This window comes from Lepidochelys kempii, chromosome 20 (genome assembly GCF_965140265.1).
Source record: "Lepidochelys kempii isolate rLepKem1 chromosome 20, rLepKem1.hap2, whole genome shotgun sequence".
Lineage (NCBI taxonomy): Eukaryota > Metazoa > Chordata > Testudines > Cheloniidae > Lepidochelys > Lepidochelys kempii.
The window spans coordinates 19,642,136-19,659,806 of NC_133275.1; positions in this window are offsets into that span (position 1 = coordinate 19,642,136).

Here is a 17,671-nt window from a genome sequence, read left to right on the forward strand (position 1 = left end):
TTGAATCCCCCGCCCGCCCCATCCCTTTCCTCCAAAGCTCGCAGGCACCCCCAGGTAATTGGCAACTGCAAAAAGAGGCTCCTTCCATGGGCAATATCCTGATCACATCCCACCCCAGGCTCTGCCCCGCTGGGTCTGAGCACAAGCTCCCCCCCACAACACACACACACCCCTTTGCTGCTGCACAATGCTTCACTCGCCTCCCCCAGCTTTGAAAGCCCAGCTCATTCCCCTACAGCGGTCAGCTAACTCCCGCCGAAACAGTCACCACCGGGCTGGAGGGGGGCTGGGGCCACCACGGCTGGGGTGGAGACTCAAGGAGATAAATGTGGAGCAGTCACCCAAGTGATGATGGGACAGATTGGCAGAGAAGGAGGCCACGGGGCAGGGAAGGATGGAGCAGCGACCGTTGGCATAAAGGGAAATTCACCCAGAATGGCAGGGGATGGGGAGAGCTCCTGGAATTATGCATTTTTTGGGTTGCAGTAGGAGCCCCTGTCAGAGACTAGGATCCCATTCTGGTGGGTGCTGTACATTGTGTATTATGGTAGTACCTAGGAGCCCCACTCATGGCCCAGCACCACAGTGTGCTAGGCAGTGTGCGTTATTTATTAGGTGTATTATGGTAGCACGTGGGAGCCCCAGTCACAGGCCAGGACCTCCCAGTGGTCGGCGCTGTACAAACCCAGAACCAAATGACAGGCCCTGCCCTGAAGAGCTCCCCCCCACATCACGGAGCCGGCATAGGCTATGACACTGCAGGAGAATTAACTCTACCCCTTGTGGCCTGGCCAGCAGAACAGCAGAGGACACAAGCCCAGGGCACAAGTCCCAGTGCCCAGACACTGCTAAGACAGCACAATGCGGGACCCGACCGTATTTACCCCAAAGAGGAAGACTAGCCCAAGACACCATGGAGCCCACTGGGGATTTTGCTGTTACCGTGGATTTTACATGGGAGATGCCCAGATAGAATCATAGAATATCAGGGTTGGAAGGGACCTCAGGAGGTCATCTAGTCCAACCCCCTGCTCAAAGCAGGACCAATCCCCAATTAAATCATCCCAGCCAGGGCTTTGTCAAGCCTGACCTTAAAAACTTCTAAGAAAGGAGATTCTACCACCTCTCTAGATAATGCATTCCAGTGTTTCACCACCCTCCTAGTGAAAAAGTTTTTCCTAATATCCAATCTAAACCTCCCCCACTGCAACTTGAGACCATTACTCCTCGTTCTGTCATCTGGTACCGCTGAGAACAGTCTAGATCCATCCTCTTTGGAACCCCCTTTCAGGTAGTTGAAAGCAGCTATCAAATCCCACCTCATTCTTCTCTTCTGCAGGCTAAACAATCCCAGTTCCCTCAGCCTCTCCTCATAAGTCATGTGTTCCAGACCCCTAATCATTTTTGTTGCCCTTCGCTGGACTCTCTCCAATTTATCCACATCCTTCTTGTAGTGTGGGGCCCAAAACTGGACACAGTACTCCAGATGAGGCCTCACCAGTGTCCAATAGAGGGGAACGATCACGTCCCTCGATCTGCTTGCTATGCCCCTACTTATACATCCCAAAATGCCATTGGCCTGCTTGGCAACAAGGGCACACTGCTGACTCATATCCAGCTTCTCGTCCACTGTCACCCCTAGGTCCTTTTCCGCAGAACTGCTGCCTAGCCATTCGGTCCCTAGTCTGTAGCTGTGCATTGGGTTCTTCCGTCCTAAGTGCAGGACCCTGCACTTATCCTTATTGAACCTCATCAGATTTCTTTTGGCCCAATCCTCCAATTTGTCTAGGTCCCTCTGTATCCTATCCCTGCCCTCCAGCGTATCTACCACTCCTCCCAGTTTAGTATCATCCGCAAATTTGCTGAGAGTGCAATCCACACCATCCTCCAGATCATTTATGAAGATATTGAACAAAACCGGTCCAGGACCGACCCCTGGGGCACTCCACTTGACACCAGCTGCCAACTAGACATGGAGCCATTGATCACTACCTGTTGAGCCCGACAATCTAGCCAGCTTTCTACCCACCTTATAGTGCATTCATCCAGCCCATACTTCTTTAACTTGCTAACAAGAATACTGTGGGAGACCGTGTCAAAAGCTTTGCTAAAGTCAAGAAACAATACATCCACTGCTTTCCCTTCATCCACAGAACCAGTAATCTCATCATAGAAGGCGATTAGATTAGTCAGGCATGACCTTCCCTTGGTGAATCCATGCTGACTGTTCCTGATCACTTTCCTCTCATGTAAGTGCTTCAGGATTGATTCTTTGAGGACCTGCTCCATGATTTTTCAGGGGACTGAGGTGAGGCTGACTGGCCTGTAGTTCCTAGGATCCTCCTTCTTCCCTTTTTTAAAGATTGGCACTACATTAGCCTTTTTCCAGTCATCTGGGACTTCCCCCGTTCGCCATGAGTTTTCAAAGATAATGGCCAATGGCTCTGCAATCACAGCCGCCAATTCCTTTAGCACTCTCGGATGCAACTCGTCCGGCCCCATGGACTTGTGCACATCCAGCTTTTCTAAATAGTCCCTAACCACCTCTTTCTTCACAGAGGGCTGGCCATCTATTCCTCATGTTGTGATGCCCAGCGCAGCAGTCTGGGAGCTGACCTTGTTAGTGAAGACAGAGGCAAAAAAAGCATTGAGTACATTAGCTTTTTCCACATCCTCTGTCACTAGGTTGCCTCCCTCATTCATTAAGGAGCCCACACTTTCCTTGGCTTTCTTCTTGTTGCCAACATACCTGAAGAAACCCTTCTTGTTACTCTTGACATCTCTTGCTAGCTGCAGCTCCAGGTGCGATTTGGCCCTCCTGATTTCATTCCTACATGCCCGAGCAATATTTTTATACTCTTCCCTGTTCATATGTCCAAACTTCCACTTCTAATAAGTTTCTTTTTTATGTTTAAGATCTGCTAGGATTTCACTGTTAAGCCAAGCTGGTCGCCTGCCATATTTACTATTCTTTCGACTCATCGGGATGGTTTGTCCCTGTAACCTCAACAGGGATTCCTTGAAATACAGCCAGCTCTCCTGGACTCCTTTCCCCTTCAAGTTAGTCCCCCAGGGGATTCTACCCATCAGTTCCCTGAGGAAGTCGAAGTCTGCTTTCCTGAAGTCCAGGGTCCGTATCCTGCTGCTTACCTTTCTTCCCGGTGTCAGGATCCTGAACTCAACCAATTCATGGTCACTGCCTCCCAGATTCCCATCCACTTTTGCTTCCCCCACTAATTCTTCCCGGTTTGTGAGCAGCAGGTCAAGAAAAGCTCCCCCCCCTAGTTGGCTCCTCCAGCACTTGCACCAGGAAATTGTCCCCTATGCTTTCCAAAAACTTCCTGGATTGTCTATGCACCGCTGTATTGCTCTCCCAGCAGGTATCAGGAAAATTAAAGTCGCCCATGAGAACCAGGGTGTGCGATCTAGTAGCTTCTGCAAGTTGCCGGAAGAAAGCCTCATCCACCTCATCCCCCTGGTCCGGTGGTCTATAGCAGACTCCCACCACTACATCACTCTTGTTGCTCACACTTCTAAACTTAATCCAGAGACTCTCAGGTTTTTCTGCAGTTTCGTACCGGAGCTCTGAGCAGTCATACTGCTCCCTTACATACAGTGCTAGTCCCCCACCTTTTCTGCCCTGCCTGTCCTTCCTGAACAGTTTATATCCATCCATGACAGTACTCCAGTCATGTGAGTTATCCCACCAAGTCTCTGTTATTCCAATCACGTCATAATTCCTTGACATCACCAGGACCTCCAGTTCTCCCTGCTTGTTTCCAAGGCTTTGTGCATTCGTATATAAGCACTTGAGATAACCTGTTGATCGCCCCTCATTCTCAGTATGAGGCAGGAGCCCTCCCCTCACAGACATTCCTGCCTGTGCTTCCTCCCGGTATCCCGCTTTCCCACTTACCTCAGGGCTTTGGTCTCCTTCCCCCGTGAACCTAGTTTAAAGCCCTCCTCACGAGGTTAGCCAGCCTGCTCACAAAGATGCTCTTCCCTCTCTTCGTAAGATGGAGCCCGTCTCTGCCCAGCACTCCTCCTTCTTGGAACACCATCCCATGGTCAAAGAATCCAAAGCCTTCTCTCCGACACCACCTGTGTAGCCATTCGTTGACTTCCACGATTCGACAGTCTCTACCCAGGCCTTTTCCCTCCACGGGGAGGATGGACGAGAACACCACTTGCGCCTCAAACTCCTTTATCCTTCTTCCCAGAGCCACGTAGTCCGCAGTGATCCGCTCAAGGTCATTCTTGGCAGTATCATTGGTGCCCACGTGGAGAAGCAGGAAGGGGTAGCGATCCGATGGCTTGATGAGTCTTGACAGTCTCTCCGTCACATCGCGAATCTTAGCCCCTGGCAAGCAGCAGACTTCTCGGTTTTCCCGGTCAGATACTATGGTGATGGGCAGCAAAATGAACCCCTGAGATAAACAGGTAGAGGGGAGTGTGTGGGGACACGTAGCTAGAGACTTTCTTTCTGTGGGAATCCCCACCCGAGGATCAGGGCCTTAGTTCCTCCAGCCCGCTCAGCATCCTGGGCATCCATGGAGGAGTGGGAGGCACCCAGAGAAATACCTGAGAGGGAAATTTAATTAAAGGGGCCCGAACTCAGGCCCCTTTTCCCCCAGGGCAGAGGTGGGTGGGCTCCTGTCAGCCACACAGACTCAGCTGCATAGGCGCCGACTTCCCCTCTGCCCGGTGGGTGCTTGGACTCTCCCTTACCCCATCCCGTCCCACCCCTGCACCGCCCTTGCCACGCCCCCATGCCACCCCTTCGCCAAAATCCCCAACCCCTGCCCCTTCTCCGCCTCCTCCCCTGAGCGTGCCGCATCCCTGCTCCTCCTCCTCCCTCTGGGGAAGTCCCTAAGCCCCCACAAAAGCTGTTAGTGGCCGGGAAGCGCTGGGAGGAAGCGCGCTTGGGCAGGGAGAGCTTGGCTGCCACTGGGCGCTGAGCACCCGCTCATTTTCCCCCAGCCCCGGAGCACCCACAGAGTCGGCGCCTATGCTCAGTTGTGATTTTCAGGGTCAGACCAGAGCCCAAGAAGAGGGGGCAGTTCTGTCTCCACAGCCTGTTCGCACCCTGCTCAGCAGAGCTGCAGGGGCAGCGAGGCATCTAAAGACCTTTGTGAATCTGGGGCAAAGGGACTTATGCAAGAAGCCTGTGGCAGAGCAGGGATTTGAACCCAGGTCCACCAAGAGCTAGGCTAACCCCCTATCACTGGGCCTTCCTTCCTTCCCCTCAGCAGCAACAGCTACAGATGCATCAGGCCGCAGCTGAGATCTCCACACCTGGGCGTGCAGCACCTTCCCCGCACCACTAAACTGACCCCCCTCACCTGCTGCCAGGCTCCGTGTTTGAGCCATGCCAGCGCAGTGTAATTAACATAAACCAGAAGCAATTCATGGCTGGCGTTCCCAGAACATTAAGCCGGGGAAGGCTCCTGAGTTCTTGGCTCTGACATTTAATACCTTTTAGCCAGTTAAATACCAATTGCTTATTAAAAACTCATGCTGATGTTTAGTGCCCGTGCTGATGGATGGCTCGCCAGGCGCAGCCGGTTGGTGGTTGGTTTTGGGACGGTGCCAAGCAGCAGCGCTTGTGTTTCCATCCCCCATCAAGCCGTCAGTCTGATGTGCTCACCACCTTTATCGGGGGATAATTCCAGATCTGGTTACGGGGCGCAGCACCCGCCTCGTTAGGCCTTGGCTGGGACATTCAGGTCAGGGGAATGCTTTTGGGGAGCCAGCCAGGAGGTGCCCCTGGTTCGGAGAGGTCTGGGGGAATCCTGGGGGTTTGGTGTGGGTGGATAGAGGGTCTGGTAGGGGATGGGTTGGAGTTTGCCATGGGAGTTCGGGGGGCTAGCCCCAGATCCTCAAAGGTATTTGGACTCCTAACGTCCATTGTAATCAATGGTTCTTGGCCTGGGGGGTTTGATAGGGGGCTGGGGGCTCCATGCTGGGTTGCTGCGCAGCCTGACGGGCCTTCCTGGGCTCTCAGACCCACGTCCACTCAAGTCACCAGCTTTTTCCTCCTAGGAACCCATTTCCCAGAATTCTTGGCATTGTCTCCCAGGATCCTTTGCACCTCTGCTGCAGCCACACAAAGCTTGTTTGGAGGGGTTGTTACTAACTGGAAAGTTGAGATGAGCCCCCCCCCCCCAAAGTGTCACAAACCAGGGGGCTGGGGCAAGCTGGGATCTGGCTTAAGAGCTTTTGAAAGAGCCTGGCTCTGACATTGGGGGTTTGCTCAGATGTGGGTGGGAATCCAGGGGATGGCCCAGATCTCACTGGAGGCAGCTGGGAGTTGAGACCACCTCAAAAGCCACCTCAAACCGTGGCCACACTGTGCCATGGCTCTGTGAGCATGGATCAGGGCGTGCCCCACCACAGCAGCTGGGAATACCCAACCTGGTGGCAACTCTACCCAGAACGCTACTGGCCCAGTTCCCAGAATCCTTTGCTCCATTTTGGGGAGTCAAATGAAAAGAGGGAGGAGTGGGGAGTGCAGGGTGGAGTGGTGGGTTAGGGCAGGAGGAGGTGGGGAGTCAGGGGGATGTGAGGGCAATAGGGCAGCGGGGGGGACTTTTATCTTGGAGACTTTTTTTATGCTCCCATCACTGGGGTATCAGGGCTGGAATGGTGAAAAGGAGCAGAGCAAACTCCCTGTTGAGTCCCTGCCACCACACTGCCCCCTCCCGCTACCAGAAATGCTGCCCCAGCTGCCATTCCTGGTCAGAACCAGCTGGACCTGGATCCACATCCCTTTGGCAAAGGGAAAGTGGGGAGTGCTGGATCTGGGGCTCTGGTTCCATCTCCAGAGAAGCTGTGTCTATGGGGTGCTTCAGATGCCGGACCGATACCCTCTTTGGCAGAAGTGAGAGATGCTCCTCTCCTCCCCCCCTCCCCGCCCCCGAGAGTGGAGCTGGAAGCGATGCTATGACCTGGCACCACATCCTTAGTGCTAACTGAGAGTGTCAGACCCAGATGTTCACAAAGGGGATGGGAAAGGGGGTGAAATGGGGAGACTGAGGCACAGGGCGGTGAAGTGACCTGCTTATGGCAGCAAAGTAGCCAGGGATGTAACCCGGGGCTCCTGCCCGTCCACCTAAGCCCTAGCTGACCCTGCTAGGTAAGGGTGCTTCCCAGTGCTGGGAACAGAACGTAGCTACATACAGCTCTAACCATTAGACCCCACTCCCCCTCTCTGAGCTAGGGCTAGAGCCCAGGCGTCCTGACTCCCAGCCACCCACTGATCCTCCCAGAGCTGGGAAGAGAACCCAGGAATGCTGATTGTCAGCCACCCCTCACTGTCTAAAGCCAGAAATAAAACCCAGGAGTCCTGGCTCCTAGTCCCTGCCTGATCTTACCACTGGACTCCACTCCCTTCCCAGAGCCAGGGATCTAACCCAGGAGTCATGTCCCAATCCGCCTGCTCTAACCACTAGGTTCTCCTCTCAGGCCCTGGTAACTGGGGGCCCCAGGCCCTCCCCATCCCCTTCAGCCAGCAGCGTGGTCCTGGGAGGGTTAACGGTGCCAGAGCAAACAACCCCAGAGAAAACTGACTCCCCAAAGCAGGCCCTGGGCAGGAAGGATGATTTGTGGGATCAATTCCTGCTCCCACTCCCCCCCGCCACCCACCCCCTCACCCACCTACCTAGCGTTGCCATAGCAACGGCTGCCACCATCAAGTGCACTGAGCTTGTAGAGATCAGGGCTGCAGATCGGGGTTGGCCCAGCTGATCTGAGGAATGCACCAAATCCCAGGGGTGATAAAAGCCTGCCGGTCCCATAGGGCACAGGGAGTGGGGCAGGTAGGCCAGGGGGCACGGGATGGAAGAGCTCTGAAGGGAGGAAAGGAAGGAGGGAAGGTGCAGGAAAGGGAGAGGGAGAGAGAAGCTGGGGCACATAGAGTAGCCATGAGGGTAGGGGGTGAGGGGAATCTCACCTGGGCTCTGACCATCCCCCAGCCAGGACCAGGGTCCCGCCGGCTGGCCATGCTCTGCTGTGATCCTCAAGCACCGTATTAAGGGGCAAAGCCAAGCCCTCGAATCAGGGAATGGCCGTGTGAGGGGGGCTTCCAGCCTCGGCTCCAGCCCCTTGTTCAGCTCCATTAGACAGTCTTTAACGACAAGACCCCCCTGCCTCCTCCTGGGGGGCCCATGCCTGGCTCTGGAGGGGAGTCGCGCTGGTGAGCACCTACCCTTCTGCCCATCCCCCCAAGTGTGATCCAATCTCTCTCTTCTCCTCCACACCCCCACCCGGCCCTCTGCCCCTCCACACACACATTTCCCATCCCCCCTGGCTCCTGTCCAAATTTACCTCCCTAAACTCTTCATCCCCACCCACCTCTCTGTCATAGTCTCTTTGCTCAGGCTGGCTCAATTCTCCCTTTGCACCGTCCCGCTCGGTCAGATCTCTCCCAGTCCCAGGCTCCGTATCCCCAACATCCACTTTCCTTCCCCCTCTGCCAGCCTCCAGTCCCAGGCTTCACCCCCACCCAGGTTCCTTGGTCCGATCTCTTCCACTCCGTCCCCAGGTCCATCTCTTGTCCCCTCTGCATTCGAATCAGGCAGTTGCAGGGAAAGTCGTGCTCAGCTGAAGCATGCTCAGCGTGGACGGACTCTTCAGAGACTTCAGCTGCTAAAATCTAAGTCTCTACTGAGCATGTGCAAGCTGTGATTTTTTCAAAGGCTTACAGTTTAGCCAAATTTGGGTGGATTCTCCCAGGGATGGCAAAAGGTACATCCCTGACGCATTGGCCACCCCCCTGCCAAATTTCAAGTCCCTGCCCCAGCCCAGGGGGGCACTCGAGCTGTTCAAAGAAAAGGGCACCAGACTTGTTTTAACCTGGGCAAAACAGTGTCTGGTTCCCTAGTCTTATTCTCAGAACCCACGTTAACTGAAATTCTTCAGACAAATCCCACCTGAAGCAGGCGCCCAGTGTGGGAAAATTCAGCCTGAATGGCTAATGTGTGGCAAAGTTACAAGAGACTGAAAATAGGGTTGTGTTATGGGATTCATTGGGTAACCGTAATAGTTGGCAATGCCGCCAGCCCTGCCTATTGGTGGCCTCAGGGGTCAAACTGGAGACCCATGGATCTAAACACCTGCGTCCCTCCTGCCTGACCTAAAAGTCACCTCTGTGAGTCAGGGCTGCAGTTCACTCCCCAACTTCTACATATGGCCCAGCCACCTTGAGTGGGTGTAGGGTACAGTAAATGTGAGAGGCCAGCACTGCCCCATAGAGCTCACAGCTCAATGGGTGGGAGGGGAAACTGAGGCACGGGGGGAAGCAGGGACTTGTCCAAGTTCTCCCCTCAGGTCAGTGGCAAAGCAGAGAAGGCCAGGCCTCCTGAGTCCTGGTCCATGGCACAAGGCAACTAGCACTACACACTTCCCTCCTCTCACTCACTGCTCACGGGGGCTGGATTTGAACTGGTGCCCAGGGGTACAGGGGAAGGGTCCTTGATACACTTGCCCCACCCGTCAATACCCTTGAGCACCTAAGCGCGAGCATCACAGGCAGAGTTCCAGCTGTGTGTGTGCATGTGTCCAGGTCTCTGCTGTCGTGTCTGGCTGTGTCCTCTCCTTTCGCCACACTCCAGCCCAGCAGCACCGGGGCTGGGCATGTGCTGCTCCGTGCGCCCATCAGCCTCTGCTTCTCCAGCTGTCCGGCCCTGCCTCAGCTTGTCCGTCTGTGCAGCCGTGGACACCTGTCCCTAGAAGGGAGGCCCGGCGCTGTGCATCAGGAAAGTGGCTGTTGCCTTTTCATTAAAATAGTTGTTGTGAGGTTTGTAAAGGGGAAGCCATGAGGGGGTAGGGTGAGGGGCCACCGTGCCACCCACTCCCCCTCCAGCACCACACACAGACTCCACAGCAGGGGAGGCAGTGTGGCCTAGTGGATAGTGCACAGGCCTGGGACACTGGCCTGCTGGGCAACTTGTGCAAGTCCCCACCATGCGCCTCGGTTTCCCCATCTCTATAGCATGGAGAATGATACTGACCTCCTTTGTAAGGCACACTTTAACTAGCCCCCTCCATGACCAGGAACCCAGCCCCAGGGTTCCTAGCCTGTACAGGAAAGCCACGTCTCTGCGAGATCCTGGCTGGACACCTTGGAGCGAAGCTGCCTTGTCCTCCACCCAACCTTGCAGCCAGCAGGGTTGTGGGGGCGGGGGGAGTCTGCTTCCTGGCCTGGCTGCCTCCTCCCCAGAACTGGGCTCGCATGGAGGGTTGTGAGGCTTGCAGCCAGAGGCCAGCTCACGCCAATGCCGCCGTGTCTCCGCGGGACACTGACAGGGACGTAGCTGGGATCTGTCCGGCTCACTGGTGGGTTGATGGCAATAGAATCAGTATTCAGTGTGTAGACTCTTGTCACTGGATTCATCTCACGCGTCATGTCTGTGCTCCGCGTGGGGATGTGGTATCGGAGCAGCTGGACTTGGAGCCTTTGTGACTGAGTCACGGTACAGGGGAGGGCCATTAACAGAAACTATCCCGCCCCACGCCAGGGGAGACCCAGCCAGGCCCTTACAGCTGGAAACGCACCACATCTGGATGGAGAATCCATCGGCAGAAGAGCTAAAGACTCCTGTTGTTGAGGTGAGTCGTGCACCGTGGATTCCTCCCGTCAGCTGAGTTTGCTGCTCGGGGCACATGACAGGAGGGGGATCAAAACCCCAGCAAAGGAACTGAGCATCTCTACGCTGCTTGGACATGGCGGGGGGAGGGAGAGGCCAGGTGTTTCTAGGCACAAGCAAGAGATCCCCAGCTGCTTGGCCTGGGTTAGCTCTAACGGTTGAATAGGGCTTGCTGGTTAAAGAAGCCCCTGTTACCTGGGAGGCGACCCAGCCCGGAGAGCCCAAGGTGACTGTCTGTGACTCTGGGCTAAGGCTGTTAAAGCACCTAAGGAGTTTGCACCCAGTGCAGTTGGCTGGTGAAAGCGATGTGGAGAAGTCACAGCTGATGTGAGGATGGACCCTGGTGTTTAACAGTCAGCCCTGGGGTTGGTACTCACGTCCCAGTGTCACCGTCACCATAGGGAGCGTTACCAGGATGGTGACACATCGAGGTCAGGGGAGGGGCAGCTGGGGCAGCTGCTCTAAGGCCCCATCTGCCCCCATGGCAGCCTGCAGCCAAGTCTGTATGCAGTGTCACAGCTCGTGACCGTGGCGGATGACAGCACTTGGCCCCTGGCAGAGACAAATCCCAAGGGAATCCCAGCTCCCTCCAATGAGCACAGGACACCTGGGCTCTAGACCCAGCTCTGGGAGGGGCGTGGGACCTTACAGGTTAGAGCGGGGTCTGGGAGTCAGGGCTCCTAGGTTCTGTATTCAGCCCTTGGAGAGAGTAATGGCTCATTGTTAGATCAGTAGGACTGTGAATCAGGATTCCTGGGATTTAATCTCTGCCACTGATGCCCTGGATGCCCCTGGGCCAATCCCTTCCCTGCTCTGTGCCTCAGTTTCCCCTTAGTAGACTGAGGGTGTTGCTATTTTTCTGGCCCACAGCAGGGGCAGGGGTTTTTGGAGACTCATGACTCAGCCTGTTACATGAACTCATTCTGGTGCTTCGAGACCCTTGGCCAAAACGTGCCCAAGCTGGGGGCAGAGGGTCATTTTTCTGAGGGCCCGTTGGGCCTGCCCAAACTCAGCTGAACAGTGAGTCTCTCTCACCTGGGAGGTACCCTGCCGCCCGGTTTTCCACTAGGGACCCCAGGCCTGGCTTGGCACTGGGGCAGGGATCAGGGCTACACCCTCCCTGAAGGTTGTTCCCACCTACAGCAGCCTGGTGAGATGAGCTTGCTGGGTCTCACTCTTCTGGTTATTATTATTCCCATGTGTGTCACAACAGCCCTGGGCCCTGTTGCACCAGGCACTGCACAGATCCAGTGTGACAGTCCCTGCCCAAAGCACCCAGCCTGAAGAGACACAGGGCGGGAGGGGAAACTGAGGCACAGCACGGGGATGAGTTGCCCACAGTCACCCAGCAGGCCCTGGCAGAGCCAGGAATAGAGCTCAGTGTCCCGAGGGCCAGTTCAGTGCTCTACCCACTAGGACATACTACCTCCCTGCCACACAACCCCCCACGCCCCCAAGATGGCACTGACGGTGCCCTCATCAGCAGAGACCGAGGAGTGAATGAGCCATGGGGCCTGAGCACCACACGCAGCGGGGAGGAGGGTCTGGGGGATGGCGGGGAGCCCACAATGACGGGGCCATCCCTGGGGGTGGCCCTCAGGCCCATGGGGCTCCTGGAACAGTAAGACAGCAGCACTGGTTTGTGAATGAAAAAACGAAAGGCTCAGCTGTGTGTGCAGAGCCCGGTCATGGATATAGACTCATGTGCACATACACCCCCGTCTGCACACATCGACACACGCACACACCCAGGTGCACACGCATGCACCTTCCACACTGCAGACAGAATCTCCTTCTCTTTCTCCTTCCTCCTCTGCCTCCAGCCCCTGCCTTGGTGGTCTCTCCTACAAGGGACCGTGCCCCCTGATGGCCGACCACCCCTAGAGCTTGGCAGATCACGCCCTACAATTGACAGGAGTGACAGATGCACCCGCTTTCTGGCCAGCGACGCGTCTGTGGCTGGATTCCCCCATCAGCCGCCCCCCTGCACACACACCCCCAAAAGCCACCAGTCACCAAACACGCAAAGGCTCTGCCGTGACGCTTCCTGCTCCATGACTTGACGACGACACACACAATCCGAGGGCCGGGACCAGCGACTGACGGCCGGAGCCTGAGGCCACGTCCGCCCTGCAGGGCTATAGCAGCAGGGCTAAGCTGGCCAAACCCCCCAGGGTAGTCACAGCCTCCGCCACCAGCCGGGTGGGGTTTCCCCTCACGGTAGGAACACCTTTGACCTTGCTGCGTCTCTGCGGGCAAGCCTGGTTTGCCCCACACCCTGACCCATGTACCCTGTGGACTGACAACCTTTTAAGTGTAGTCCAAGCCCGACAGTGCTTACGTGGGTCAGCTGATCCAGAGGTGACTTGATCAGTGTCTAAGGCCCTTCTGGGGACGTCAGCCCCGTGTACTAAGGGGCGCTTTAATTCAGCAGCTAATGGCAGAACCAGAGCCAGCGGCTGGCAGCCAGACACTCTCAGCTGAGAAATACAGCACATGGGGCTTCCAGGGAGGGGATTAATGAGGGGAACCAATGTCCGAGCGAAGCGGAGTCTCCATCCCTGGATGGCTCCCCGGGGCCCTTCCAGACAATGCTTTGGCCCAGGTAAGTTACGGGGCTCAGTACAAGGTAAGTGGGTGAAATCCTCAGGCCTGGGTTCTGCTGGGGGTCAGACTAGACGATCTTCCTGCCTATGACGGCATGAACAAGGCCTATTCTGGATGAACAGGCAGTGCTGAGATGGAAGGTGCTTGCACCAGTATTTTCACGAATCCTTGTGACTAGCAAATAACCCAGCCTCCGTGAGACACAGCCCGCGGAGCAGGGGGCTGCAGCTGGGGAAGCGGTTGCCGATCAGTTATTAATTATTTGTGTGACAACAGCATCTACAGATCCCAGCTGAACTTGGGGCCAGGGTGCTGGGTGCTGTGCAGACACAGAGGAAGAGACAGCCCCTGCCCCAAATAGCTCACCATCCAAATACATACAGGGTGGGATGGGAAACTGAGGCACAGAGCAGGGCCCGGTCACCCAACAGGTCGGTGGCAGGGCCAGAAACAGAACCCAGGTGTCCTGACGCTGGTCTCACCCACTCTTTTCTGGCTATTCGACCTGCTCTTCCCCAGGCCTTTCCCAAAAGGAAACTGGGTCCAATAGCTTTGCCGACAGGTTTGCGGCACCCGAGAGGACTCAGGAAGAATCAAGGCCCCGATCCCGGCGTGAGCTCTGGGCAAGAGGCCCCAGGCATTGGCCCCACCTGGATCCAGCAGCAGGATCCTGGGCGGTTCTCATGGACAGGACAGTTCTGTGTGTTCGGAATTCTGCCAAGGCCAATTACCGCTGACTAACGAGCCCCGTTTAATTCCTAATAAATATACATATAAATAAAGCGATCGATGCACAAATTAGCTCCTATTTCATGAGCGGGAGGGACTCCCCCTTGCAGAACGTGACTCCGTCTCGTTCATAGATTGGACAAGACGTTTTCCTTCTAACGGACAATAGGAGAGGAGAGGGGGTGGTGGACGGGCCTGAGAGTCAGGACTCCTGGGTTCTCTCTCTGGCTGTAGGAGAGGAGTAGCGTCCAGTGGGATAGAATGGTGGGTTGGGAGTCAGGACTCCTGGGTTCCAACCCCCTCTTGGGAAAGCAAAGCCTGTGACAGAAGCGGGTCTTGCACCTTCCTTCAAAGCAGCTGGTACTAGGGTGACCAGATGTCCCGATTTTATAGGGACAGTCCCGATTTTTGGAGCTTTTTCTTACATAGACACCTATTAGCCCCCACCCCATCCCGATTTTCCACACTTGCTGTCTGGTCACCCTAGCTGGTACCAGAGACTGGGGGAGTGGTGTGGACAGACCCCAGGGCTGATCAGTCACCAGGATGTCGGTATTGCTGGGCAGGGAGTGCGGGTGACCCGGCCTCTGGCTCTGTGAGGCTGCTTCATGCATGCACATGGACTGTCCCCTGCACGCTCACACACAGACTGCTCCATGCACACTCCCCGCTCACACCAGGACTCTGTTCCTGTGGTGTATGTCCCTAGGACAGGCTCCTTTCAACCCCCTGGGAGCCCTCAAGTGGCAGTGGCCGAGGCGTCTTGTCTCTGATGCCAGCAGAGCGACCATGTAGGTGGAGCTGACCTGGTGTCTGTGGTGCAGGCCGTGAATATGGATATCGGGCTGGGGCAGGAGAGGGTGTCTTTGTGGGGCCGTGAGCGCACAAGGCCGGGTGACCGCCCATTGGAGCTCAGGTGACCCAGGGCCACGGCCACAGGGTATGAAACTGACTCGGTCTCACTGGAATGGGGAGAATCTCCAGAAGCCCCACTATCCTTCTGATAGGAAATACCCCAAATTCCCCCAGCCCCGCCTCAGATGGGTCTCAGCTCAGGGGCCCCATGGAGCTGCCAGCAGCTGGGACAAGGGACAAGCAATGGATCAAAGAGGGGGAAAGGGCTGTGATACTGAATCATCGATAATTAATGCATCATGGATCCTGATTAGTAAAGGGGTGTGGCCACGGGCAGAGCTGGGCAGTGCCTGATGGGGCTGGCCTGTCATCTCCATCCCAGCAGCTGCCTCCCTGGCCACGGTAAGGGATAGACGGGATCCGGAGCATCTCTCTGTAGCGTTCCCCGTGGACGGCAGACAGATGGGGGCCTTGGCTGCGCCCTGACGGGGTTTACAACGTGCCAGCAAGGGTCACGTCTCATAAACCCGCCCGGCGCTACAGATGTCTTCATAATATTTTATGATGCCTCTTGCTGTTTCCCATAATTCAACAGGGAGAGGAGGGGGGAGGGCCAGGGAGCAGTGGCCAGGGAGGTGCAAGGAGAGTGAGAGGACGGGAGAGAAGCAGGAGCTGATGGATAAAAGGGGGAGAGGTAGAGGAGAGGAGAAAGAGTTGGGAGAACTGTTGGGTTCTTTGAGTCCACGGCTGGGATAGCAGGGTGCTGCAGGTTGGGATTGAGGGGCACTGGCAGAGCTGGGGAGGGGGGGAGCCCAGGCTGGGACAGTGCAGTGATGGGGGGGCCCAATGCCAGTACAGCCCTTGCCCTCACTGTGCCATTGGGCTCCTACATGCACAGCTCTGCTGGTGCCCCTCAGTCCCATTTGGGTGACTCCCTGCGGCCTGGCTGCATCTCTTGGGGGGGCGGGGACACGGCCTTGGATCTGCAGCTTCCCCACGCTGGGGAGGAGCAGTGATCTGCTTCCAACTGGTTCCTCTGCAGAGACTGTAAAAGCGCCCAGCCTCCAGCAGGGACAGGCGCCACCCAGTGGCCATTCTAGGGACAGCAACGCAAAAAACGCACAGCTATAAAAGGTCAGAGCAAATGGATTAATTATAGTAAAACCAGTCAATCTAATAACTCCAATACATGTAGATTATGACACGAGTAACAATTAAAACACCCTCTAAATATAAATTGCATTAAAATATCATATACAGAAATGTAGGCCTATATTCATGATTATTACTACATTATTTGATTATTAATATACTATTATTACTGCTAAATATGTAGACTACAATAGTACCTTAAATATGTAGAGTACAATAGCCACTTGGGCATTGTCCTGTATGAACACAGAGAGTCCTGTTCTAATAAGAAATATAAAATATCAATAATAAAAGGCGTGCTAAGAAATGAATGAATGAATCCAATAATGTGTAAATATTAAGTAAATCTTATGTAAAATATGAAATATCACAAAATCAGAACATATTTGCCCTGGGTACATGGGGGTGTTATTGATTATTTTCATGTGGTTATTCTACTATGTAATGAAACACCTCTCGCAGTCTGAGCGTGCAGGATAAAGGCCTTTTGATGGCTTTTGGCAGAGAAAGGGAACAGATGTGCGGGTTTTAGTTCAATGAAACTGTTTCAAAGTTCATTCAATTGTCAGTAAAACAACAACACACCAAGGTGACTGTTCCCTGGCACCCCCCCTCAGAGACCCCGCAGCACTTTGGCCCCCCTTTTTCTTCCACAGCCTCTGAAGTAGTTTGAGGTGCATTCAGAAGATGGGGAAACTGAGGCACAGAGAGAGGAGGGGACCTGTCCACAGTCACACAGCACAAGTCCATGGCAGAGCTCAGGATAGAGCACACCTGTCCCGACTCCCAGCCCGCCCTGCTCTGAGCCGCTAGATTAGTTGTTTTCAGCGTGGGGCCCACAGACCCCTGGGGTCCACAGAGGGTGTCTGAGATTTCCAAAGGGGTCCCACCCCTCCACTCAAAATATTTTTTAGGGGCTCACAAATGAAAAGAGGTTGAAAATCACTGCACTAGACTCGCCTCCCCTCCCAGGGCTGGGGATAGAACCCAGGCGCTCAAGCCTGCACCAGCATTTGAACAAGGGCCTTGTAGGCCCCTCGGGGGGCAACGAACCCCACTGGCCACTGCCCTTTGCCAGCCCGCTCCGTTCCAACTCACGCCCAGGGCAGCACGGATGATGCCTGCTCCCTTCCCAAGCACAAGGCCCAGCTCGGGCACCAGGTGTCGCTGGAGGACAGGGTTAGGGAGCCACCTGGCCTGCGGGCTGCACGGGGCTCTGGGATGACTCCTGTGTGCAGGAAAGTAGGGGGGAGGGTGGGGGTGGGATAATGGAGCCTCTACAGGAGCCCAGCAAGGGGGGGCTGGAGCCGGAGGGGCGAGGTGAGCTGAGGACCAAGTCCTGGCGAGCTAGCACACAGCTAATGAATGGATGGCAGGGGCAAGAAGAGAACGCAGGGGTCCTGGCTCCTAGCCCCGCATCCCTTGAGCCCCCCACCAAGCTGGGGATAGAACCCAGGAATCCTGACTCCTAGCCCCACCTCCCTTGACCCCACTCCGCTCCCCGAGCCGGGCATAGACTCAGGAGTCCTGGCTCCCAGCCCCTGCAGTTAATGGTGTCCCAGCATCTGTCTGTGTAAACTGCTCTGTGAAGGAAGCTCTGTCCCACCCCAAATTTGCTTCAAACCCCACAGCCAATCACCCCCCCTCCACCCGCTTCCCTGAAGTCTCTCCCCTTCTCCACT